General features: G+C 41.7%; 1 protein-coding gene and 1 long non-coding RNA gene across 8 annotated transcripts in view; one reads left to right on the top strand and one right to left on the bottom strand.

Annotated features, from left to right (window-relative positions):
• Positions 1-3,193, top strand: part of LOC126929210 (uncharacterized) — a 34,209-nt gene extending 31,016 nt beyond the window's left edge. Inside the window, exon 3 of the long non-coding RNA XR_007717098.1 lies at positions 136-3,193. This is a non-coding gene — a long non-coding RNA (uncharacterized LOC126929210). The remainder of the gene's footprint in view (positions 1-135) is intronic.
• Positions 1-27,794, bottom strand: part of DSTN (destrin, actin depolymerizing factor) — a 1,228,633-nt gene that overhangs the window by 669,992 nt on the left and 530,847 nt on the right. The window contains exon 1 of one of the 7 annotated variants that reach the window (XM_050745392.1): positions 21,141-21,150. The exons of the other annotated variants lie outside the window; for them this stretch is intronic. The gene's annotated coding sequence lies outside the window, so the exon portion shown is untranslated. Of the gene's footprint in view, positions 1-21,140; positions 21,151-27,794 lie in introns of those variants that run through there. 7 annotated transcript variants of the gene reach the window in all.

The raw sequence follows: 27,794 nt of genomic DNA, 5'->3' as shown, positions 1-27,794 counted from the left end.
TGAGCCCAGGAGTTTGAGGCTGCAGTGACCCATGATTGTGCCACAGCACTCCAGCCTGGGTGACAGAGTGAGACTTGATCTCAAAAGAAAAATAATAATAAAAAAAAACTAGATGCTTATCTCTCTCACTTCTAGGTTCCTGACTTCTTAGGTGTGACCACAATTGAAGTGACCTGACCCGAGTGTCCATCTCTTCCACAAGGAATCCATATGAAAGAAGTAACTGCTCTCAGGAACAACGTTTATAAGGAAGACTGACACACACACACACATGAAAAGCTTGCTAATTATTTTTTAAAGAATTACAACACAAGTCTCGTGGTATTTTTTTCTTACACATTCTGTACCATATAAAATGAAGGGAGAGAAAGTGCCCAGTGTGGAGTTCTGTGGTTTCTCCTGCATCCCACTAGGCTACCTGGGAGCATCACAGAGAGCATAATCTTGAGTTACCAGAAATGGGGAGAACTAGGCAAATTTAGTGTTGTGGAGAGGAAATAATGTAAAGAGCTCCCATCTTCCTTCACTTGAGAGCATGGGGCTGGGTTGTGGGACAATGTGAGGGAAGACGGAAGAGTAGTAAAAGCTTGGAGCAGCTGCTTTGCAAAATGGAATGATAGGGAGCATTCAGGACAAGAGAAATGATTGCTGAGCAGCGTGGTGGCCCTGGTGAGGTTGGAGGCTTATTTTTAGAAGGCTGCCAAGCAGTTGAGGACGGGAGATTTTCCTCGACAACTTGGTGTAGAATTGGGCCCACATTAAAGGAGACAGGGCAGAAGCAGAGAGCACAGTGAGGGAGCAAGAATGGCCAGAGTTGAAGATCCTGGTTGCAGAGCCTTGACCCTCCCTCCTGTGTGGCACTTGGTGAAGTCAGGGATGGTTTTAGTAGAGAACATGTGCTAACTTTTCTCATCCCCCAGGTGTGAGAACTGTTATGCCATGAACAACAGCATCACACATTGGCTGAGCCAAGCCTTCCTGACTGGGCATCAGTGGTTTTCTAAGCTAGTATCACTGCTACTTTGCCTCATGCATACAAATCTAAGTTCAAAACCTATCTTTCTTGTTCAGTGACTCCATTTTTAGCTACTTGATCCACATACTTGAGAGCTTGAGGAATGGAGAATCTTGAGGTCAAAGAAGGCTAAAGCAACCATGTGGAGCAGGCATCCTCCACCTCCTCTTTTCTCCACCAATCACAATAACATGCTAGGATAAAGAAAGAAAGAAACTAGAAAGTGGTCTAATACAACCTTGAGTGAGGTACTCTTTGAGCCTCAGTTTTCTTTCCTACAGAATACAAACTTTAGTTAATAGCAATCGCCTATTCCTAGAGAGGGTGATTATTCAATGGCATATCAAGCACTTGGCACTATTGCAGCACACTTAGTTGGTGCTCAATAAATGGTTGCTATGTATTAGGTAACGACCAGACAATGTGCGCTATATACCATTTTGTGCAATTTATGTTGTCTTTGCCTGTGTTCTGCAAAAGCAGATTCTGAGACAACAGCTTATCAATATAGCTGAAAACTCCTGTATTAGGGAGTACAATTCCAGGGAAGCAGAAGTGAGGGAAAAGAGTAGGGCAGAGAAGACAACAGAGCAAGTATGAGTTAGGGCACTGTAGAGATAGCCGCTGCTTCATAATAAAACAAACTAACTGTACTATTTCATGGATCCTGCTTCTGAAAGGCCTTAAGGGCTACTGAGTCTCAAGACAGTCTGTTGGCAGGGTGGCAATGGAAGAGGAGGAGAATTTATCCACTAGCTTTCATCTCCCACTGATCAAAAGTCTACCCCATCAGGCATTAACTTTTCTGCACCTTGCCATGCACCCCTGTGAGTGTCAGGCAGGTCTTGATGTATCTTAAGCCTCAGTGGCAAGATGGAAGACAGCCCTGAATTGAAGACAAGAGGATCAAGCTGTGGGCTTGAGACAAGGCACTGCCAGGCAGCTCCTGCACAATGTCTGCTGTGGCCCTGCAGTGATGAGAATCTACCTAAAGTTGGTCTCCAGAGTGAAAGCCAGGAAGCAAGAGTCCTGGAGACAGGTGAGCCTGGGATGATCTGAAGAGAAGCTAAAAGTTCCTTTCACACCTGGGCTTTGAGAACCTCTTTTGAATATATTGAATTATATATTTCCACTTAAATATCTGGGAAATAAAGATATAGCTCCAACCTTCGGGAGTTCCTAACATTCAAGCTTTCTTTTACTTAGCAGGTGACCTAAAGTGTATCAAAAAGCTATTGGTAAAAAAAAATCAAGATTTAAGTACTAGAGGGATATTTAACAAATCAAATATTTTGTAAGAAAAAATCTCTGTACTATGAATAATTGCCCTTTAACCATTCTATTGTGATATGTTGGATTTTCTACTGAGAAAATGCTCTTGCACAATATCTTTCTTTTTTAGACTACTTTGATTCAGTTGGCTATTAGATTCTGTTGCATTGGGAATTCTTAGCATTTTCTGCTTGAAATCTGAAGCCTATTTGTTACACAATATGTCTGACTCACATATCCAGCCTCAAACTACTTGAGAGAAGAGGAAGTTCCTTATACGGTTGTACTCCTCCACGGCATCCCTAGAGGATAACAAACTCTCAATATTTGTTGAGTAGGAAACAGCCTAAATGCCAGGCATTAGATGAATGTTAAATAAATGATGGGGCAACCATACAATGGAATTTCACATAGCACAGTTCTAAAAAAATAAGAAGTTTTTTCTAATACAGTTATAAGAAGAAGGAAGACAGTTATTTTAGGTAAAATAAACACATTGCAGAAAAATATGTATAAAAATCCTATTTTGATTGCATGTTTATACACACATGTAGGTGGATATGCATATTTAGAAATCTAGAAGGTAAGATTACACAATAAACTGACAAAGGCTATTATCTCCAGGGATGAGATTGGTAGAAGGGGAAAGAATTTTCTCCTTTCACTTGTACTGTTTGTGTTTTTTACAACAAATATTTGTTACTTGTGTAATCTAAAAATGAACAAGTTAAAGAAATAATGCCTTGAATTAATCATGTGTATTTGATGATGCAGTAGAAAAACAGGCAACTGGATACAAATAAATACTTAGTTTTGACACTGAATTAGTTCAGGTACCATCTCTCATTTCATTCTGCATGGAAAAATTGCTACTTCCATTTTTTTTTTAAATCCCTATGAGAGCCATTGGAACCTCCGCATTCTCAACTTCCCCCAAAATAACAGTGTTCTTGGCTGACTTGCTTGGCTATATATCATTGTATTTACAGCATCATCCTTTCTTTCACAGAGAGTTCTGTTTACAATTCTAATGAAGAGATAAAAACCTTGTAACCAATATAGGTCACTCAGCTATGCATAACCGGGCTGGTTGTCTTTGCTTTTTTTAATTCTCAGATTTTCACTTCCTAAATCTGCTCTAAATGGTAATATTTTTGTGCACTGCAAACATGTAATAATATAGTATTCAGATGCTCTTGCATAAATGGTCTCTACATCCTAATCAATCCCACATAGCAAAGTATGATAAATACATATTTAAAGTCCTTAGAAGTGGATAAGGTATTTCAGGCTGTGTTCATTTCTCGAATCTTTTTGTGACTTCTCTCATGATGCTTAGAGAATTACCCAAAAAGGAGAGAACCCAGCTTTTCCCAGGAAGGGCACAGAAATGGGATAAAACATAGCTGTTTCCTGGATTTGCATTACCAACCTTGTCACTCGGACCCTCCGACGTTTCCTAAGCACCACCAAAGAACCATCTTTGGATCTCAGCTCACCATTCTTCATTCCCCCTTATTTATCACTCCTTTTCACCTCACAATCTTCATTCCCAAACCACCAATTACATATAAAGAGTAAATGTGTTAGAATGTCAGAACATTTATCTTAGGTATCAGAGAATCCTTTGGAAAAATTTAGGAAATTCATGACATCAAGGAAGGCTACATGGGTCCTGTAGAAAGAAGAGAAGGATTAAAGACAGCCCTCTGCTAGCAAAATGCCAAAGAGCCTAAGATCTGATTTAGGAGGAACATTTTGGTATACTAAACACAACTGAACAACACACAGCCCATAAAAAATCCCAAGCAATAAAAGCCGACAACAATTTGAAGGAACCAATATTTATTACCATAGAACCACTATGTCCTCAGACTTTTGACACTCACAACTTTGCTTTTCTAAAGGAAACAATAATGCAAAGAGTGTGGTCATAACCAATGAGCAGACTAACCCTTTAGTTAGAGAAGACCTATAAACCTACATGGAAAAAAATTGTTATTTTTTGCCATCTTCTGAATGAGATTTAACATTTATTTTGATAATTAATTTGGCAACAAATGGCAATTATCTTATTAGAATCCATGACTTTGGAGCCAGTACAGATATTTTTATATCACATCACAGTTGTTGCAGGGGTCTTGAAACACTGTTCACATTTACCACTATTCAAAATTATGGTAGTTGATTGATTTGCCACTAGACCTCATTAATTAATATGTAAATAAGAAATCAACATATTACAATGCCATAAATTTTATATTTTGATACTTGTATTTTAGTATAATTGGCTTCCTTTGCAATTCTGCATGTTTTACTTTTACTGTAAAAATACGATTCTGAAAAGGGATCGACAGACTTCAATGGACTTCAGAGGCATGAGAGAACCAGTTAAGACCAGAAAAACCAGCCAACTAAGTTTGGCCAAAATTGTTCACCCATGCCACAGTAATCTTAATACTGTTGTTTTGAGCCATTAACTTTGGGGGTGTTTGATTAAATCACAAAAAATAACTGATACATGTCGCTACTACTATTTATTTAATATTTTTTCTCTAAATCAACTTTTTCCTTTAAATAAATCACTGCTTAAACAGTCTTTATTGCACCAAAGCAAATAGAAAAACATTTTTATTTGACTCAGATAGAAGCAAACTAAAAACAAATACGAGGAAAACATTAAGCATTGCTACTAAATTTTGGCTAGATAGATAAATGTTGTCTGGGAAGGCTCTTTATTAAATAAAAAAAGAGATGACTAAGTGCTGGAGAGTGACAAAGATACATTGCCTCCCAAGGGAGACCTTCACCTTGATAAAGAAGGACCAAGAAAGAAGTGTGTGATTCAACCTTATTTCATCTCCTGCTCCTTTTCCTCTTATAAGCAGGAATCTCAGTGGGTGGTCTTGGCCCACATTTTGGAAAGCATTGATGTCATCAGACTTGCAGAAAAATGGTATCTTTATGTAGATGTATTAATTCATCCTCACACTGCTATAAAGAACTGCCTGAGTCTGGGTAATTTATAAAGAAAAGAGGTTTAATTGACGTACAGTTTCTCATGGCTGGGGAGGCCTCAGAAAACTTACAATCATGGTGGGAGGAGAAGCTGGCATGTCTTACGTGGCAACAGGCAAGAAAGAGCGTGTGAAGGAGGAACTGTCAAACACATATAAAACCATCAGGTCTCCTGAGAACTCACTCACTATGATGAGAACAGCACGGGGGAAACCGCTCCCATGATCCAATTACCTCCTACCAGGTCCTTCCCTCAACACGTGGGGATTACAGGGATTACAATTCAAGATGAGATTTTGGTGGGGACACAGAGCCAGACCATATCAGTAGATGAGTGCTTTATATCATAATATGAAAATGAAATGGCATATATCTGAGAATGCTTGGGCCACACTGTAGACATTCACCCAGACTATGACGGTGAGGGCTCTGGAATACTGCAAACTGACAAGTTTGATAACATGGATAGGAACACTGAGGCCCAATGAGATTAGACATTGACCAGGGCCATTCAGGGAATCAGAGGCAAAGCCTCAGGTGTAAAAAAATAATTTTGAATAATTTCACTCCTGTCACCAGAGCACAGAGAACATAGCTTTCAAAATTATATAGACATTCAGATCTCATGTGTTAAATTAGGGAGCTGGTATAAAAGACCCAGAATCCACCCCACCCCAAGTTCTACCTTTCTATGAACCCGTGAGTTTCAATGCTGTAGCACAAATAACCCAAATAATTCACTAAGGAATAATAAAGGAAGAGGGTAAGGAATTAAAGAACATTGACTTACACATGGAGAAAATTATTTGGTTTTCACTCTTCCATCCCTCTGCTTTAGTCAAGGTGAAGTGTTTTGCATTAAGCCCAGCACATATAACAATAAATGCCATCTATGGTTAATATTGAAAATGATAATATTAAATAGCAGAGCAGGTTAAGAACTTGGACTCAGAATGTGAATTTTGTTCCCCCGCCCATCCTAAATTTCCTAGCCTGACAACTGAATTTACTTCTCTTTGCCTCAATTTCTTCAACTGTAAAATGTGCATTAAAAAGTATTTGCATCAAAGGAAGATTAAAGGAGGTAATACATGAAAGTATTTAGAATGCTGTCTAGTACCTAGTAAATATACTGCACAGCAATAACAAGATTGCATAAGTAATCAACAAACTTTAACCCACGATGATAATAATAATGATAATTAAATAAATCAATGTATCAACAGCAAACCATTGTTTAGAAAGAGACTTTGAGTAAACTTCTCCCTCTAAAACAAATTCTCACTATTCTTTTATCTGTCAAACATGGAACCATGACATTGTCTTTTGGATTCATATTATGATTAATTCCAGAAACATATGTCCAGAGAATACATGGTTTTTGCTACTGCTCATCATTTTTACTTTGTGACAACATTTTAATCCATGATGATGGATATGATCCACCAGTGCAGATAAAATGTATATGAGAATTTTGAGAGTGTGAAAATATTTAAGATTTTCCTCACCCTCACCACACTTCTCTCCCTGTTACTCAGCTCCTTTTCCCTTCTATATCCCTATGATAATCTGCAATGTATCTACGTTCTAGCTCCAAGAGCAACCCTGGCATTTGAATAATATTCATGCATGCCATGCTATTTTGGTAAAATTCATTTTCCAAAAACAGCATTATAAGAAAGTGAGGCCAAAAAGAACTCACTGTTCTCTCTCACACTGGCACACTGAGGTGTCTGCTTAACCTGCCTGTGGGCTCAGGTATTTCAAACCATGGTACATTTTTTTCTCTTTTGCTCTAAATGGCATCACAACGTTAGCCTGTTGCCAAGTCGGACTTAAATTAAACTAAGGTATGCAAAAAGATGATACGGTTTCTCTAGGTCCTAGTGTGACATTAGGTAGGTTAATGGGTTGCTATGGTGATCATTTTTAGCAACAAAAATGAATAATGGTAAAGAGAACATGTTTTAGAGTCATATTTTTTAAAGTTCAAAATCACATTATGTCACTTGTTATATGTTTGGCTGACTGAGCAATTTACTTGGCCTTTCCTGGTACATGTTCTCATGGGTAAAATGATCCAAATAATACCTATCTTGGGAAATTATTATCCTAATTAGTTCTCAGAATAACTCTGTAGTGTAGGTATCACTGGGACCATTTTATAGACAAGTCATATACTTTGCCCAAAGTCACAAGGCTAGTTAATGGCACAGCTGAGAGACCCAAATCATGATTTCTGGGGGCTAACTAGGTTCAGCTAGGTGGTTTTCACATAAGGGTACTCATGCAGCTGCAGTCAGATGTTAATCGAGCTAAAGTCATCTCAAAGGCTTCCTTACACACATGCCTGATTTTGATGCTGGCTCTTCGCTGGGACTTCAGTCTGGCACTATCAGCCAAAGTAGCCACATGTGATCTCATCATGTGGCCTGGGCCTCCTCATAGCATAGTGGCAAGTTTCCAAACCTCACAAGCAAAGCAGCATCACTTTCTGTTCATTGAAAGGAAGTCAGTAAAGCTGGTCTATATTCAAACACCTTGTATTCAAGATGACACTAGATTAATATCTTCAAAGTGCTGATGGAAAATATGTGAATCCTAGAATTATATATGTAGCTAAACTGATATCAAATCATAGTTTTCTTTTTTAAACAGATCCAATTTAGGATGTTTAAAATTGCTCATGTGATTTTTTCAGTAAAACATCAATATCTCTTAGTTTATTGGTTTTTTTTGTTGTTGTTGTTAGCAGGTTTTGTGACTTAGCATGAAATATGTTTTATCAACACAGGAAGGTAGGAAAAAAAGAACAACAAAGAGAATAGAGGTATAAAATAATAAAGATAAAAGCAGAAAGCAGTAAGATACAAAACATAACAAAAATGCAACATAGTTAAGATAACTAAATATGTATATTTTGAAGACTACTCAAACACTATGAACCTTTGGCAAGTATGAGCCCAGAAATGGCACAAGGGGCAACTAGAGGACAACTCTGAAAGGCAGGAGGGCAAAGGAGTCTGATTAGGAGCTCCAGAACTGGTGGAAGAACACTGACGCAAGACATCTTAGGACCATCCCCACAACAGCAGAAGGCAACCCAACAGAAGGAGATTGAGGTGGTCTCATTCCTCCCCCAGGACACCTTGGAGCCCTGTTGACAACACCAGGTGAGCCTGAGAGCATGTGCGAGGGTGATTGACAGGGAGCCCTGCTAAAGGTAAGTGGGTAAATGAAGTGCTGCCTTTCCCCACTGAACCTGAGACTTATTTCCCTTACTGGGAGACATCAAGATGGCTGGGCAGCCCAGGAAAGAGAGACACCACTGTAACAAGCACTTGACCCAGGATACCTATTTGTCCTCATGGGCCTGACACTCTCTTTCCCCACCTAGAGACACTGGGCAACCAGTCGCCACCAGTGAGAAGGTTCAAAACCAACACCCAGCTCAGGAAGCACGCATCATCATCAATGTCAGCAGATACTTTATTGCCCCATTTACAGCATAGGTGACTTGGCCTAGGGAATCTCCTTCACCCCATCAAGTGGCACTACTAGGGATTACTAGTGTCGCCTTTTGGGAAGCCCCCAAATTACCAAACCACAAAGACCAAAATAACACCATACAGTGTCTGAAAATTAAATTGTCATTGAAACCAACCGCCCATAAAGGTAAACCAGGACCTGCACACCAAACCTAAACAGAGTGTCTGCACGCATTCAGACTGCTTGCTGTTTGATTATGGTTTGTTTGGCCTTGCCAAGTCTCCTCTTGAAATCTGGTCCCCAAGGTTGGAAGTAGGGCCTGGTGGCAGGTGTTTGGTTCCTGAAGACAGATCCTTTAGGAATGACTTGGTGCCATTCTTATGGTAATCAGTGAGTTCTTTCTCTATTAACTCTGAGGGAACTGATTGTGATTGTTAAAAGAGCCTGACACCTCCTCCCCCTTCTGGTGCTTCCTTCCTCTTGACAAAAAGAAAAAAAAAAAAAAGTCAAGATAGATTTCTTAAAATGGGTTTGAACAGCCCATAGGAAAACAATAAAAAACAAAGAAAGGAATGAAAAAGAGGTGAAAAAAATGGAAAACACATAATAAAATTGTTATGGGATCTTTGGGGTGTCGATTTTCTAGCCAGAAACCTCTGTGGCCAGCAGCGCCTTTGCCCAAGTTCTTGTCCTGCATCCAGGAAGAATAAGGTACACAGACAAGTGAAGGGTAAACACGACAAGCATGAGCTTCACTAAGTGTTACGACAGCTCGGAGGACCCGCAGTGGGTAGTGGGTAGCTCTTCTCCATAGCCAGGTTGTCCTATGGAGTGTTCAGCTCTCAGCAGACAGGAGGCCCTGGAGAGGATTGTTTCTCTCTGCAACTGGTAGTTCCCATGTCTCTGCAGGTCTCTGAAGCTCTCAGCTGAGAGGGTAACTCCTTTCTGTAGCTGGTTGTCCAGAGATCTCTTCATCCTCTCCATCCTCTACCCTGCTGTGCCTGAGCCTGGGGCTTTTATGAACCCCAGAAGGGAGAAAGTGTGTGCTGGCTGGTACATGGGCAGCCATGGGTATGGCTGGAAGAGGCACCACAGTCCCCACTCCCATCTGCAGGCCTGGGAGCCCAGCCCTCAGCCTTCAGGCCTGAAGGTGAGGCCTTACTGGGACCCACCCCCTTCTGCCCAGGAGCCTGTCTGTCTCCCACAGCCATCCATGGTGCCCAGGCTGCTGGCACCAAAGGGCATGTGCAGGACAGCACCCAACCACCCTTGGCTTCCCCTCCTGCGCTTCTAAGCACCCAAAGTCCAGAGGGGGCTGAGGTGGCAGGGGGTTGGCATGTCAATACCGCCCCAAGCCTGAGCATGCCTGGCCAAGCTGTGACAGCACCTGAGCTTGGCCTTAACCCTGCTCAGAGATCAGAGCAGGTGCCAGGAGCCAGGAGAAGCCAGGCAGTGGGAGCAGGCACCTCCATGTCTGCAGTGGTGTGGGGTGCCTTCCCAGGCCCCTCAAGCATGCAGAAATGCCTAGGTCTGCAGCCCTGGTCTGGGCAGCTGCAGCCGTACCCCAGGAGGCAGGGCTCCTGCCTGCTCTGTGGAGCTGGAGGCCCGAATCCGTAGCCATGACTTGGGGGGCAGCAGTGCCTCCCAGGAGGGTGGGGACCCTGCCTCCTCCCAACTCCCAAGAGTAGAGGGGTGCTGGGTTGCAGCCACAGCTTGGGTAGTTGCAGTTATACCTGGGAAGCTCTTGCCCCACCAACTTGGAAGGGGCAGGGCTCCCGTTTTTCCCTGGCTCTCACTGCTTCCGTGGAGCACTGCACCCCTGGCCATGCCCCCTCACAGCCTGGGATGGGGGCCCAAGTCCTCACTGGGCCTCGGCCAGCATCTGGGGACAGGGGCGATATTGCCACGAGCTCCTCCTGTGGCCCTGAAGCTCAGGGGTGCCTCCTAGGATGGCAGAAGTGGGTGGGAGCAGACAAAATGGCAGACTTAAGTCCTAACATTTCAATAAGCACACAAAGGTTCTCTACCTAGTAGTGGATCTGGTTTGATGAGGCAGACACTCGCACAAGTCAGGCAAAGTGGATTGGATTTATTAGTCACAGATAGGCAGCAAGGGTCAACTGGAGCCTAGGATCCACTACAAGCAGGTCCTCCATGGCCCAGGAAAGCTGCCCAGGGCAGATGGAGTCTTGCCTGCATTTGCTCCACATCGCACTGCAGCTGAGGGACCCAAACCTGCTGTGCCCTGGGTTTACATTCCTTGGGTGACACTTGGCGTCCTGAGCTCAAGCCTTGCAGGACACCTTGTTCTAGGAGTTAGGACACAGTCTGGGTTGTTCCAGATACGATCTCCTTATCTCAAGATAACTCATTCTTAATATAGTCTACCTGAGGATTGCAAGCAAAAGTGGAAGAGCTGGGTCAGCCAACATCATCCAGGGACCTGTCCTCCTGCAATTGCCTTAAATATAAATTGTCTAAATAAACTGATTAAAAGGCAGAGATAGGCAAAACAGATAAACAAAACGACCAACTTTATGCTGTTGATAAGGAACTGACTTCAAAATCAACAGCATAGATAAGTTAAAAGTAAAGGATGAAGAAAGGTGTGTATGCAAACATCAATCAACAAAAATGAGGTCAGCCTCCATGTATTACCATAGCTATTTTTTTAGAACATAAGACTGATAAGATTGTGTGAAATAAAATTGAATTGGAAAATCATACATAAATTTGAATCCAAATATAATAACATGTATGTAAAACAGCACTCATATTTATTCAGGTACATTTTTACATGTTCAAGTGAACAGAAAAAGATTGGGGAGTTGATAATCCACACTGTTTTTTAACAATTGGTTGTTTTTGGGAGGGTTGAGGGGGTTGGGGATTGGGGAGGGCTGTGATGAAAGAGAAATGTTTTAACTTCATGTAAGGAGGGTATATTCACATATTTCTCAGGTGGTTTTTTTTTCTGTAATGAACTCCTCGCAACGGCAGTTTGAATGAGTGGTAACAGTTTCTCTTACTGCAGTCTGCAGTGTCATCGTTGCCTACATTAATATCCTCTTGAGCTAAGGTCAGCAAATGCCAGATCTGTATAAACACAAAAGATCTTTAAGAGTTTAATGAATGAATAATGAGATTTGCTGAGTGGCATCTAAAGAAATGAAAAAGTTGGTTATCCGGTGGCTCAAGCCTGTAATCCCAGCACTTTGGGAGGCCGAGACGGGCGGATCACGAGGTCAGGAGATCGAGACCATCCTGGCTAACACAGTGAAACCCCGTTTCTACTAAAAAATACAAAAAAATAGCCGGGCGAGGTGGCGGGCGCCTGTAGTCCCAGCTACTCGGGAGGCTGAGGCAGGAGAATGGCGCAAACCCGGGAGGCGGAGCTTGCAGTGAGCTGAGATCCAGCCACTGCACTCCAGCCTGGGCGACGGAGCCAGACTCTGTCTCAAAAAAAAAAAAAAAAAAAAAAAAAAGTTGGTTATCGACTTTGGGGAAAACCCCCAGCCATGAGAACTGCATACCCATTCACTGAGCAGATATTTATTCTAAATCTAGCTGCATTCCTGGAGCTGGAGCATCAATAGTGAACAAAACCCAGTCCCTGCCATATGGAGAGAACTTTTTAAGGGAAGGAGGCAGTAATAGCTACATAGACAAAGAAATCACATCTTATGCAGTAATATTTGCTCTGAAGAAGACTAAGGCAAGGTGAGAACAGGAGAAGCCTTATTTGATGTGGTGATTGAAGAAGGCCTTTCTGGGTAGGTAACATCCAAGCCATGTTTTAGGAATGGAAGCGGACCACTCAGGGATGTGGGGGAGAGTTTTGAGGCAGAGGGAATAGCACATGCAAAGGTCCTGAGGTGGAATGCTCCTCGGTGTGTTTGAGAAGCAGCGAGGGCCCCATGGCTGAAGAAGCTGTTGGGGCCATGCAAGGGAAGGAGGTGGGATCAGAGGAGTAGATGAGGGCTACATCACCCAGGGATTTGGGGGCCATGTGAGAACGTCAGAGTTTATTTTGAGATGAGAAGCCACTGGGGGATTTTGGGTGGAGGAGCAACATGATCTGGTTCGCGTCAATCTAGAATGGTGAAAAGGGTTTCCTATCGAAAGAATTTGAGGGAAATACAGACTGGACTCTACCATTTCTCCTCAGTTTCAGCAGCCTTTCTAAGCCCCTACCATTAATTTATGCAGTTATCCTACAGTTGATCCCCACAATACTAAGTCACCAGAAAACCTTTCCAAGAGATACATGCTTTCTCAGTTCTCCAAAATTACAAAGTATTTCTAACTTCTCAACCTCTGGCAAATTCCCAGCAACCCAACATGAATCCAAACTTATTGGGAAACTTGATGAAACAATTGAACCAAATAATAGAGTGATAATAATAACTCTCATTATTGAACACCTACTACATTTCAGACATTGAACCAAGTCCTTTATGTTTTATTTAGTACTTATAATCCTAACAGCACACTGAAGTGAGTATTACCATTGTCTTCTTACATTTAGCAAACTGAACCTAAAACAGATAAATGTGATAAGATCACATAACTAATAAAACCTGTACTTAAAGTTTCTTCTGAGACAATATCTCATATCACCCTCACTCATAAGCCGCCTGCCACCCCAGTCTTCACTCTACTGAATATGCCAAGGGCTTGGCCTCCAGCAGGGGCCTGGGCTCTTGCTATACTCAGCTGGCTACTCAGCATTCAGGGAAGCCATTCCTAGTTGTCCACTCCAAAGCTCCCCGCTCTTCCCAGCCACTCTGAATTCCATCACTTTACTTTCTTCACAGCACACACCACACCCTTACATCATCTTGCCATTCATTTCCTAATTTCTGCCTTCCTCCACTAGAACGTAAATGCTGCAAATCCAACACATAGTACACAGTCTATAAATATTCATTGACTGAGTGAATGAATGACTGTGCCTGGGTCTATCTGACATCAAATCCATGCTTTTCTCACCATATCGAGTTGCCTCCTGGCTTACAGTCTACAAACATTCCCTTTGTCATCTATTGTGGCTAAAAGCAGCAGTAACTGTGTGTATGGATACACAAACACACACACACACACACACATGCAGAGAGAGAGAGAGGTCTCCCTCATTCTCTAGCCCAGGATGGAGTGCAGTGGTAGGATCAGAGCTCACTGCAGCCTTGAACTCCTGGGCTCCAGTGATCTTCCTACCTCAGCCTCCCAAGTAACTAGGACTACAGATGTTCACCACCATGTCTGGTTAAGTTTTTTAAAAATTTTAAATATTTTAGAAAAAAATAGCCAGGCGTGGTGGCATACACCTGTAGTCCCAGCTACTCAGGATGCTGAGGCAGGAGAATCACTTGAACCTGGAAGGCGGAGGTTGCAGTGAGCTGAGATCACACGACTGCACTCCAGCCTGGGCAACAGAGCAAGACTCTGTCTCAAAAAAAAAAATTAATATTTTGTACAGATGGGGGTCACACTTTGTTGCCCAGACTGGTCTCAAACTTCTGGCCTCAAGTGATCCTTCTGCCTCAGCCTCTCAAAGCACTGAGATGACAGGCAACAAAAATGTTTTTTGGTGAAGTTTAAGCCAAAACGGCATCATACTGCTTTACTATATATTTAAATGTCCATGTCTATAGAGAACAAGAGTCTAAGAGCACGGGAACTGAATAATTGGCAGAATTGGCATTATTGAGGAGCTTTGATTTTTCCAGTTGCAAGGAGCACCCTATCCCCTTACTGAAGATTCATTTATGGTCTTCTAGTCTCCTTGTTACATTAGTTCCCTGATGGATAGATTGACTACATCTTTCTTTCAGTCCACTTTAAAGTCACAAGCTGGATTAGGAGACTCAGAGGTCTCCCCAGTATGGAGCTGCCACACGAGGGACCTCCCACTTCTCACCCTGCTTTGTTGCCAAGCTTTTTCATCCATGGCATCAGATGGATGGCCTTATTCAGCCTTCTTTTTTGTCACTTGCTGCTTTGGGGGTAACTCACATACTCACTGTCCTCTCTGCAGCATCTCCCTCCTTTACCTGCAACCCTTTGTCTCCTAAATATTGCCTTCCCTTAGCTTTGCTGAGCTACTCATCCCTTCCCCAAATCCAACTTAGTCTTGTTTGGAAACAGAGAGATAGGAGCTTCCTGCTCTCCCTCCCTGCACTGTACGCATGAAGCCCTGACAAATCCCAGGGTAGGAAAATATGTGCTGGGTTTCAGAACCACACTGGAAAGAGTTTGTTTGATGTTTTATTTTTGGTATTTTGAATGCATCTATTGATTTGGAGGAGTGACATTCCATTGGGTGCTCTGACTCCTGCAGAAACCATCTTTCAACTTGGCATTGATTGATTTCTTTGCCTCGCTGAAGTCTGTCACATATAAGCTTTAAATATAAATTGAGTGTCATAACACTAGGTATTTGGTATGCTTACCAAGTGCCATGTTCTGTGTTTATTTACTTCTCACAGCAACCTCGTAAAATACGATTTATTATTCTGATTTCATACTTGAGAACACGAACCAAGAAAAATTACACAACCTGTCTGTGATGTCTCCAAGTCTCCTTCTTTCTCCAAATCATATAAAAATGAACAAAGTAAATTTATAAAAGCCAGTCTCCAGGCTCCTGGCCTTTCTCCCACCTCGCCCTCCCTCTCCAGCCACATTACCCCAATTTGGAACTATCCCAGTTCCCAAATCCTTATTAAAAATTCCCATTTCAGATGGGTATCACATTGCAACTTCTTTTGCATAACAAAAAGGGAGTTTGAATAGCCAAGTGGAATACAAATGAAGAAGGCAGCTCTCTAGTTATCAGATGGAAGTTTTTAAAATGCATTTTTCAAAATTTTTAATTATGAAACATTTCAAGCATGCAGACTACCTCTGCTCTGTGAACATACACACACCATTACCATGACCAGACCATCACCACCAGAGGTAACTACTATCTGGAAAATAATACATCTATTTCCTACACAAGGTTTTGTGCTTTCTAATATACATACATACACACATACATACACACACACGTGCAGCAACCACATATAAAACCACAACTGCGTGTGTATTATATATATATAATTGCATAATATACTGCTATATAGGCATAAGCAGTATAAGAAGCCTTCATTTTTGTCACTTGCCCCTTTGGGGGTAGTTCACATATATAGGCATAAGCAGTATATCATGCTACTTTGCATATACAATACACAGACACACACACACACACACCCCCCACTTGTGTGTGTGTTTATATATATACATATATATGTGTGTGTGTGTGTGTGTATATATATATATTTTTTGAGACAGAGTCTCACTCTGTCGCCCAGGCTGGAGGGCAGTGGCACAATCTCAGCTCACTGCAAGCTCCACCTCCCGGGTTCATGCCATTCTCCTGACTCAGCCTCCTGAGTAGCTGGGACTGCAGGTTCCTGCTACCACCACGCCCAGTTAATTTTTTGCATTTTTAGTACAGATGGGGTTTCACCATGTTAGCCAGGATAGTCTCAATCTCCTGACCTCGTGATCCGCCCGCCTCGGCCTCCCAAAGTGTTGGGATTACAGGCGTGAGCCACCTCGCCCGGCCATGTATATATGTATTTTACATATACAAAAGATATATTGTATATATAAAGTAGCATGATGTACAACTTACGCCTATATAGCAGTATATCATGCTACTTTGTATACACAATTATGTTTATGTAATATATAGAGATATATGTGCATTAGCAATATATATTATTTTGTGTTTGAAATTTTACATACATTGTATCACACCATATTTATGTATCCTGTTGCACCTGTCTTTCTTTTCATTTTATTTATTTATTTTTTTTTTTGAGGCAGGTTCTCACTCTGTCTTCCAGGCTGGAGTGCGGTGTTGCAATATTTGCTCACTGCAGTCTCAGACTCCTGGGCTCAAGCGATTCAAGTGACCCTTCCACCTCAGCCTTCTGAGTAGCTGGGACTACAGGCACATGCCATCATGCCTGGCTTTTTTTTTTTTTTTTTAAGTCAGACAGGATCTGACTTTTTTGGTCAGACTGGTCTCAAACTGCTGGCCTAAGTGATCCTCCTGCCTCGGCCTCCCAAGGTGCTAGAATTATGGTGTGAGCCACTGCACCTGGCCCCTGTTGCAACTTTCTTTTGCTTTTTTTTTTTACACATTATGTTTTTGAGACTTATTTTATTGTACATATAGCTCTACTTATTCATTCACTTTGCTTTCATATGGGCATAGTGATAACTGCCATTTATAAAGTGCTTCCTGTATATCAGGCACTATTTAAACATTTAAGTGTATTTCTTTATTTAATCCTTGAAACACTGTTACATGGAAAGCGTGTACATTTACAGGTGGAGGAAGCTGGGGAGTGCAATGGGGAAGTGATTTCCCCAAGATCATAGAGCTAGTAATTGTCTCCTCTGGAGTCTGACTCCAGAGCCCAAGACCTAATTAGTAGGCAGGCCATCCTGCCCGTTCCACAAGCTGTTTGTCCATTCATTCCCCTATGTAGACTCACTTGGCATTGAGGTAGACTTTCAGAGGAGGAAGAAAACAGCAGTTAGCTCTCCTGAGTTCTCCACTGTCACCTCCACCACTCCACACACACCTAAAATACCTAAAAGGGTTGCTTGAGTGAAAAGCTATGGGCAACTCAAGCTGTAAAACAAAAGCTGAAAGCTGACAGCTATAGTCAGCCCTCAAAATTTTTTCTTTGTTAATCTGAAATTGTGTGTAGGGTGGATGCTCGAATCAGGGGCCCACCAGGTATCAGGGCAGTTGGGGCCCCACTGTCCGGGAGCTGGCATTTTGGTCATAGAGCTCACAGAATGATCAGGGTGGCACAAATAGGGGGTGTGCGATGCACGGTGTGCCTGCCACAGAGGAGGGCAAAATGAAGAGAGAAGTTGAATTACATCACCGACTTTCCACTTGCAGCCTCTGTCTCTGCTGTTGCAGTGTCTTTACTGAATTGCAAGCTTCTTCTTGAGGGCAGGAGCTATGTCCATGCCAGCTCATCCTTGGCATTTTATTAACACCTGCCTTGCCATGCACGTAGAGGTCACTTGATTAATCCTGATAAGTTTCCATAGTGTCTTGGCAATGTGGGGTAACAGGTAACAGAAATTCAGTTTGGAAAGTTTAAGGACAGAGGAAAATTTATTAACTCATGAGATGAAGGAAAACCTGAACAACATAAGTAACTGTACAGGCAGAAACACAGCTGGGCATTAGGAAAATCAGGAACCATTAACTTAAAGTCTCGCCTCTGCTCTTCTCTATAGTTTTCATCATTGCCTCTTGATAAAATAAGAGCCTCCCTCCAAACAGGATTAATTATAGAACTCACTTCCTTGGGTGGTTTTGAGGATTAAATGAGTTAACACATATAAAGCCACTAGCATTGTGTTTCCTACATAGTAAGTGCTCCATAGAGGTTCACAATGTATGCTATTATTGTTATAAATGAAACAATTTGTATAATGATGATGCCTGGTGACCAATTTTGTGCTTTATGTATTTTATATTGTTTTTGTGTTTATTTATTATCTGTCTCCCTACATCTACCAGATTCTAACTGCCTACCACGAAAGAAGACACATCATTTTCTCTATTCAGTGCCATAGCCTCAGAGTGCAGGACAGTGCCTGACACAGAAGAGCCCTCAGCTTCAGAAAGTAGAGCAAGATAGTCTCATCCTTCTTGTTAAAAAGTCCAAAAATCACAGAGAAGGGTCTGATTGGCCCAACCTGGGTCAGGTGACCACCCTTAGACCAATCAACTGAGGCCAGAAGGACAGAGGTATGCTGTATAAAACACCTGCTTCTCATTAGCTATAATGAGAGAAGGAAGAGGAGCTGGAGCCAGACAATCCAATCAACATCCACTATGATTCATGAGAATCCTTTTAAACACCAAATTAGAAACTGGTCGTTTATCTATAGTGACCATCTTAAGCTTTCAAAATACCCACAATAAACTTATAATCTCAAAGTTGAGGCATCCTTATGTCACTTGTGAAATTGTTATATACAGTTTTGGGAGACAAAAAATAACATTGAAGAATAAATACATAAAATTTAGTTTGCAATAAAAATACATCTGAGGAAAACTGTTTTGCCAATCCAGATCTCACATCAGTCCCCCCATGTCTTCTAGCTCTCTGTCATTGTAGTGATTCATTCCCCTACCTCCCCCATGGGCCTGGGATGGCTTTTTTGAGACAGGGTTGACACAGTCTCACTCTGTCACCCAGGCTAGAGTACAGTGGCACAACCATAGCTCACTGCAGCCTCAGCCTCCTGGGCTTAAGCAATCCTCCTGCCTCAGCCTCCCATGTAGCTAGGACTACAGACACACACCATCATGCCCAGCTAAGTTTTTAAAATTTCAATTTAATTTAATTTAATTTAATTTAATTTAATTTTTGAGACAGGGTCTCACTCTGTCATCCATGCTGGAGTGCAGTGGCTGTATCACAGCTCCCTGCAGCCTCGACCTTCTGGGCTCAAGTGATCCTCCCACCTCAATCTCCCGAGTAGCTGAGAGTACAGGCTCATGCCACCAAGCCCAGCTAATTTTCTTTTACTTTTTTTTGTAGAGGCGAGGTCTCACCATGTTGCCTAGCCTGATCTCGAGCTCTTTGGCTCAAGGGACCCACCTGACTGGGCCTCCCAAAGTGCTGGGATTACAGGAGTGAGCCACTGCACCTGGCCTGGAATGACTTTAAGAGATGGTTCCACATCTTCTTTTGTGTACGTCTTCCCTGGTACCCAGGGTAGAATGCATCACAATAGTGGCTCAGTACATAATTAGCTAAGGAAGAACAGAGTGGAAATGGGTTAATTGTCACCAAGTGGCTTGTCCCACCTGGGGAGCAAAAGAGTGGGGAGCACGATGCCAGGCAGTTGGATTATACTGTCCCTAAAATAAGAGGACCCCCAAAAACCTCTCTACCTGTTTGGGGTACCCTGTAGATGTTTCTCACAAGAGAAATCCCTTGGCCTTTCAGGTTGAAAATGTTCTCAACATACTGGCCAGCATTATACCCTCTCCCTTTACTGTCCTTTCTGGATGTATTTGAGGATAGGAGAGTGTGGTTCTCAAACCCAGCTTCATTTCAGTATCAACAGAGGACTTTTAGAAAATATAGGTTCTTAAGCTTTCCCCCAGACCTATTTAATCCAAACCTCAGGTACAGGGGGCCCTAGAATCCTGTTTCTCAATAGCTCCATGGTTGACTCTGTGCAACAGGGGTTCAGAAATGGTCCTTGACTAGGAATCAAGATGTCATGTTCTAGTCTCATTCTGTCACTCACCTTATTTTTCCTCTTGGTGCCTCAACTCTTCTATCATAAAACGAAGAGTCAAATGAGCTACCTCAAAGATTTCTTTGATGACAGTAAATAATCCAGCCTATGTATAGATTTTCCAGGATAGAGAGCAGGCAAATTCTTCTGCTATTGCCTAAAGATCGCAGATCCACCCTGAGGCAGGGAGATAAAAAGGCACTAAATTTAGTGCTATCAGAACAGAGATTCAGCTATGAGGTCTTCAGAAGCCATAGCTGACTTTCATGCACCGAAAGGACATGCTGCTCCACTGGACGTGAGCCTGCAGATGTTACAACCTCTTTGTGTTGGTCTCAGCCCTGGAAGGCACATCAGGAAGCTCTCTGGGGACTGTCATTTGTTTTGTGGTTTCCTTTACTTATCTCTGTATCTTGCTTTTCTTTACTAATATTCCTGAATTCATGGCAACTCTTGATGGTACAAAACCCTTGTCTCGGTTTATTAAATCTCCTCTTGACCTACTTCTCCAGTTTCATTTCCCTATCCCACCTCATAGACAAACATCCCAATGGGTTGGCATCCATCCTTTTGTTTGTATGTGTTCTTGTAAAATGCAAGAAATGTTTTTATGTTTATATAAATGGAATTGTGCTTGTAAGTCTCATTTTACACAGCATTATATTTGTAAGCTCCTTGTGTTGCAGGAGGCACCTCCAGGCCTCTGCTCCCAGAAGCCGGCATGATCGTGTTTTCAATCCGTCCCATGATGGTGGGCATGTGGAAGATCTCTAAACCACTGCCCCACCAGCACCACAGACAATGCTGCAGGGACATATTTCCTGTTTCCTGTGGACCTTGGGGAGAGTTTATTTGGGAACTACGACCCAGAGTGGAATTGCTGAGTTATATGACAGGAATGTACTTCCTATTTCAGAGTCCTGACAGATTGCCCTTCAGAAGTGCAGTCCCCTTACAGCACATGTCATCCCTGCTTTCCTCCTCAGTGAAAATATCACTCCCACCCCCGCAAAGTGCAGGAAATTCCACCAATAGAAATCCCTTCAGGTCATAAAGTCTTTTAGGCTTTCAAGGGTTCTTCTAACAAAACTCAAATATCCCTCTGTATGAAACACAAGACATATTTTTCTTCTCTTTGGATTTTTATGAAGATCACATAAATAACTCATCAGAAGTGCCAAGCCCAAGTGTCTGGCACATTCATGGGGCTCAATACATTTTGATTTCTTTCTTTCAATACAGGAACTGCCAAAAAACCAGTTATTAACAACACCTGGGAAGGGAGAGGAACTAAGAGAGGGTGAGGAGTAGCTGCCTACAGGGCATAGCTGCTGGAGGAAGGAGGAGTCTGGAATAGCAGAGTCGTCCTCACCCTCAGGAGTATCCCCTGGGCCAGACCCCACCTGAAACCCCAGGTCACCTTGAGTGCGATGAGAATCACTTGGAGGGCTTGTGACAACGCAGGAGGCTGCACCTACAAAGAGTTTCTGATTCAGGAGGTCTGGATGGGCCTGAGAATCTGCCTTTCTAACAAGTTCCAAAGTGATGCTGCTGCTACAGCTGCCACTGATGGGACCATGCTGCACTGCCTAAATCTCCTTCATTTAACTCGGAGACTCTGTTTATGTCTTCTCTGGATTTTCCTTAGAAATAATTCACTCTGACAGGACAGACAGAATATAATTTCAGGCATCCAGAGTGAGGCAGATGCAAACCTCAATGATAGGATGAACAAGCCAGGATATACTCTGGATAAGATTTCATTTGATAGATTCTTTTATATGAAACCTTGGCAAATGGATTTGTACTTTTAGATTTTAGGCTGGATGGGGAAATTCATTTCCCTTGCATCTGCTGAGCCTATAATCTCCTTTTTGTGTCTGTATTCCTATAGGAATATTTTCTATCAAGATATTCCCACTTAGGAAGACCCAAGGTGCCCAAATATCTGGGCTTCCCATTTAATGCAGCTATTTTGGGCAGTAACCTGGAGCTTTTGGCCCTCTCAGTCTCATCCCTAAAGCAGGTGGAACTGAAGGGAACTTCTCTCCAACCTCCTCTGCTTACAGAAGTAAAGTCTTTTGTCCCTGCATTGAGAAGGAATCCACGTGGCAGTATGGAGAGTTCCAGGACTAAAGTCTAAGAGGACTTGAGTTTGAATTCAACTTCTGCCACTGCCCATGAACCTGACAACCAGACCTGGGACACACGTCAAACCTTAATTTCTACTTCCACAGAATGGACATCAAGATAACTGCTGTCAAGTTGAAAAAAACAAATAAACAAATGAAAAACGTGGACCTAGTAAGGAGAGATTTTATCCAAAGGATTATTGCAGCTTGGGGTGGGGAGTGTTACCTCCTTGTTATTGCAATATGGAGAACCCTGTGAACATAAGGTCTGCAAGCCTCTCAAGAGTTAGGCAAAGAGGATTTCTTTTTATAGAGCAGTAAATCAGGCCAAAAAGAACCCAGTGTGGGGAAGTGGGATGATAGGGAGGCAAGATCGGAGGGTAAATCAGAGAATATTCTACCCTGAAGCCAGTCTATTTTCAACACAGACCCTTAGGGAGAGATTGTACTGGCTCAGGCTGAGGGCAGGCCAAAGTCGAGGGAACTGAGGGATGGAGAGGGGCTTAATCAAAGTTTGATTAAGATGCATTTTGTTCTGATCAATCAGTGAAGACAAGCAGTTCAGCTAATCACTTTTGAGGTAAAGAAAGGGAGTTGGAAGGGTCTGTGTCTGACCTTGTCACAGGTAAACAAGGGAGCATCCGGGAAGCTCTTCTAAATCTTATGGGGAAGGGTTCTTTGCAGAAAGTCTTTTCTGAACACAAAAAGGCAAGGCGATTTCTTAACCTTCAGGTAAAACTCAACATTGGCACTGCCTGCCTCTCTCCTAGGACTGACAAGAAAATAAAAGCGGGTAGCTCTGTGTGAAATCACTTTACAAAAGGCCCACCAGTGGAAGATTCTATAGGGCCTGGACCAGTACAAGAGCCTGGAGCTCCTAACTTCTAGCTTGTCTGGATTCCCAAGTACAATCCTCTTCTCCCTTCACATAGAGAAGCTCAACCTCCGTCTTTCTTATGGATTGATGTTCCGGGTAAGATTTCCATGATAAAGTTCTGTATAACTGAACTGAGGAAGAGATTGAAAATCATGGAAGCACAACTGCCACTTTCCAACTCTGGCATTCAATGATTTTCTAAAAGATACTTGAGAGGGAACTCTGTAATCCACAATAAGGAGGTGATGTAATCAGGATGCCGTCAAATGATAAATCCATGACATCAAATTTTATAGCTCCTTCAGGCAAATTCTTTGGATTGCTAGTGCCAGCCACTGCTTTACAGGGTCAAAGTGGCAGTGGTGGCTTGAAATATCAACTCACAGATAGCCCATCCCACCAGTTTTCAGACCTGGGAGTCCAGGCTGGTGCTGCTACTTTCCAAGGCTGGACCATCTACAGGTCTCTCAGCAGCCTCCCTGCCCTGCGGGTTGTTTTTGAGGTACCCACCATGTCCCTTCTTGTCCCAGACATTCCCAGAATAGAGTCCTTGGGCCCTGCAGACCACCCTCTAATTTCTTCTTCACCATCTGTTTTGTCTATTTCTTTCTTTCTTCTTGCTTCTTGACAGAAGTTTCTCCTGGAAACGAAAGTGCTCTATCCTCAGTTTCTGTCATTCTGGCAGAAACAGGATTAAAATACTAATTTGAGTCATGGTAAAACAAATCAAATATATTTATTATACACTTGAGTTTGGAAAGTAGGATTCATATCTCTTATGCTGCTTTTCTTAATTTTATATTTATCATTTCTTTTGGTTTCCTAATATAACTGGACCCTTGAGAATATGCTTAAAATGTACAGTCTTTCTCTGCAGCTGCCCTGCATGAACATTAGCTGGATTCACTGTGGTATATTTTATCGCCAATTGAGGCTAATAAATAAAACGTGTCATTTTCACTCCATAACCCAGAATTACTCAACTATGTCCTTGTCAAAATAACCTATGTTGAACAAGCCCTGGTTTAAAAAATGGTTATTTTTTCTCCCCTAATCAAGAAGAATGTTACTTCCTAGAGCATTGGGTAGAAGCCATATGATCAGAAGCAACTCCGAGAAGCACTTACCCTCATTTCATGCAGTGGCTTGTGTTGCTCTCAAATTCCCACTCCCAGAGCCTGATCATCTCCCTGTGATCAAGTCAGAACTTTTATAAATCTCAGGAGATTCAGAGCTCAAGGAGAATGAAGTAACCTTGAGGAGTCACAGATTGAAATGGAGGTTAGTGTGAGTTACTAGTGATTCAATTTGATAACATTTGACAGTAGGTATCATAAAGTCATGTTGCCAACATATTATATTCATTTTTTTAACTTTTATTTTAAGTTCAGGGGTACAAGTCCAGGCTTGTTACATAGGCAAATGTGTGTCGTGGAGGTTTGTTGTGCAGATTATTTCATCACCCAGGTAATAAGCCTAGTACTCATTTGTTATTTTTCTTCATCCTCTCCCTCCTCTTACCCTCCATTCCCTGATAGGCCCCAGTGTATGTTATTCTCCTCTATGTGTTCATGTGTTCTCAACATTTAGCTCCCACTTATAAGTGAGAGCATGAGGGATTTGGTTTTGTGTTCCTGTGTTAGTTTGCTAAGGATAATGGCCTCAAGCTCCATCCATGTCTGTGCAAAAGACATGATCTCATTCTTTCTTATGGCTTCATAGTATTCCATGGTGTATATGTACCACATTTTCTTTATTCAGTCTATCATTGATGGGCATTTAGGTTGATTCAATGTATTTGCTATTGTGAATAGTGCTGCAATGAACATACACATGCATAATTCCTTGTAATAGAACAATTTATATTCCTTTGGGTATATTCCCGGGAATGGGATTGCTGGGTTGAATGGTATTTCTGTTGTTAGGTCTATGAGAAATTGTCACACTGTCTTCCATAATAGTTGAACTAATTCAGACTCCCAGCAACAGTGTATAAGCATTCCTTTTTCCCCAACAACCTCACCAGCATCTGTTATATTTTGATTTTTTTTTTTTTTTTTTTTTTTTTTTTTTTTTTTTTTTTTTTTTTGAGACAGAGTCTCACTCTGTCACCCAGGCTGGAGTGCAATGGCACAATCTCGGCTCACTGCAACCTCTGCCTCCGGTTCAAGCAATTCTCCTGCTTCAGCCTCTGGAGTAGCTGGGGTTACAGGTGCTTGCCACTATACTTGGCTAATTTTTGTATTTTTATTAGAGATGGTGTTTCACCATGTTTGTCAGGCTGGTCTTGAACTCCTGAGCTCAGGCAATCCACCTGCCTCGGCCTCCCAAAGTGCTGGGATTACAGGTGTGAACCATTGCACCCGGCCTTTTTTGATTTTTTTAATAACAACCATTCTGACTGGTGTGAGATGGTATTTCATTGTGGTTTTGACGGGCATTTCTCTAATAATCATTGATGTTGACCTTCCTTTCATATGATTGTTGGCCACATGTATGTCTTCTTTTGAGAAGTGTCTGTTCATGCCCTTTGCCCACCTTTTAATTAAGTTGATTTTTTCTTGTAAATGTGTTAAAGTTCCTCATAGATCCTGAATATTAGACCTTTGTCAGATGCGTAGTTTGCAAAAATGTCCTCCCATTCTGTAGGTTGTGTGTTTACTCTGTTGATAGTTCCTTTTGCTGTACAGAAGCTCTTTAGTTTAATTAGATCCCATTTGTCAGTTTTTGCTTTTGTTGCAATTGCTTTTGGCATCTTTGTCATAAAATATTTGTCCATGCCTATGTCCTGAATGATATTGCCTAGGTTTTCCTCTAGGGTTTTCACAGTTTTGGGTTTAACATTTAAGTCATTAATTCATCTTGAGGTAATTTTTGTGTATGGTGTAAGGAAAGGGTCCAGTTTCAATTTTTTGCATATGGCTAGCCCATTCTTCCAACACCATATATTGAATAGGGAGTCCTTTCCCCATTGCTTGTTTTTGTCAGGTTTGTTGAAGATCAAATAGTTGTAGATGTGTGGTGTGATTTCTGAGAACTCTATTCTGTTCCATTGGTCTACGTGTCTGTTCTTTAACCAGTATCATGCTGTTTTGGTTACTGTAGCCCTGTAGTATAGTTTGAAGATGGGTAGGGTGATGCCTCCAGCTTTGCTCTTTTTTGCTTAGGATCGCCTTGACTATCTGGGCTCTTTCTTAGTTCCAGGTAAATTTTAAAATAGTTTTTTCTCTAATTCTAAGAAGAATGTCAATAGTAGTTTAATGGGAATAGCATTGAATTTATAAATTGCTTTGGGCAGTATGGCCATTTTAACAATATTGATTCTTTCTATCCATAGGCATGGAATGTTTTTCCATTTGTTTGTGTCATCTCTGATTTCTTTGAGCAGTGGTTTGTAGTTCTTTTTGTACAGATCTTTCACCTCCCTTGGTAGCTGTAGTCCTAGGTATTTTATTCTTTTTGTGGCAATTATAAATGGGAGTTCGTTAATGATTTGACTCTCGGCTTGACTGTTGTTGGCATGTAGGAATGCTAGTGGTTTTCATATATTGATTTTGTATCCTGAGACTTTGTTGAAGTTGCTTATCAGCTTAAGAAGCTTTTGGGATAAGACAATTGGGTTTTCTAAATATAGGATCATGTACTCTGCAAACAGATATAGTTTGACTTCTTTTCCTATGAAGGCCCTTTATTTATTTCTCTTTTCTTATTGCCCTGGTCAGAATTTCCAATACTATGTTGAATAGGAGTGGTGAGAGACGCCATTCTTGTCTTGTGCTAGTTTTCAGGGGGAATTCTTCCAGCTATTGCCCATTCAGTATGATGTTGGCTGTGGGTTTGTCACATGTAACTCTTATTATTTTGAGGTATGTACCTTCAATACCTAGTTTATTGAGAGTTTTTAGCATGAAGGGATGTTAAATTTTATCAAAAGTTGTCTCCATATCTACCAAAATAATTGTGTTTTTTGTCTTTAGTTCTGTTTATGTGATGAATCACATTTGTTGATTTGTGTATGTTGAACCAACCTTGCTTCCTGGGGATGAAGGCTACTTCATCGTGGTGAATAAGCTTTTTGATGTGCTGCTAGATTTGGTTTGCCAGTATTTTATTGAGGATTTTTGCATCGATGTTTATCAGGTAGTGACCCGAAGTTTTCTTTTTGTTGTTATATCTCTGTCAGGTTTTGGTATTAGGATGATGTTGGCCTCATAGAATGAGCTAAGGAGGAGTCCCCCTCCTTTCAATTTTTTGAAATGGTTTCAATAGGAATGGTATCACCTTTTCTTTGTACAGCTAGTAGAATTCAGCTATGAATCTTCTGGTCCTAGGCTGTTTTTTGGGGGGGAGGCTATTTATTACTGCCTCAATTTCAGAACTCACTATTACCCTATTCAGGGATTCCATTTCTTCCTGGCTCAGTCTTGGGAGAGTGTGTGTGTCCATGAATTTGTCCATTTCTTCTAGATTTTCTAATTTATGTGCATAGAGATGTTTATAATGTTTTGTGATGGTTGTTTGTATCTCTGTGGGGTCAGTGGTAATGTTCCCCTCATCATTTCTGATTGTGTTTATTTGAATCTTCTCTTTTATTTGTCTATTTTATTAATTTTTTCCAAAAAATCAGCTCATGAATTACTTGATCTTT

Source organism: Macaca thibetana, chromosome 10, assembly GCF_024542745.1.
Source record: "Macaca thibetana thibetana isolate TM-01 chromosome 10, ASM2454274v1, whole genome shotgun sequence".
NCBI classification, from domain to species: Eukaryota; Metazoa; Chordata; class Mammalia; order Primates; family Cercopithecidae; genus Macaca; species Macaca thibetana.
The sequence above is the reverse complement of the archived record's forward strand: the minus strand, read 5'-3'. Positions and strand labels throughout refer to the sequence as shown.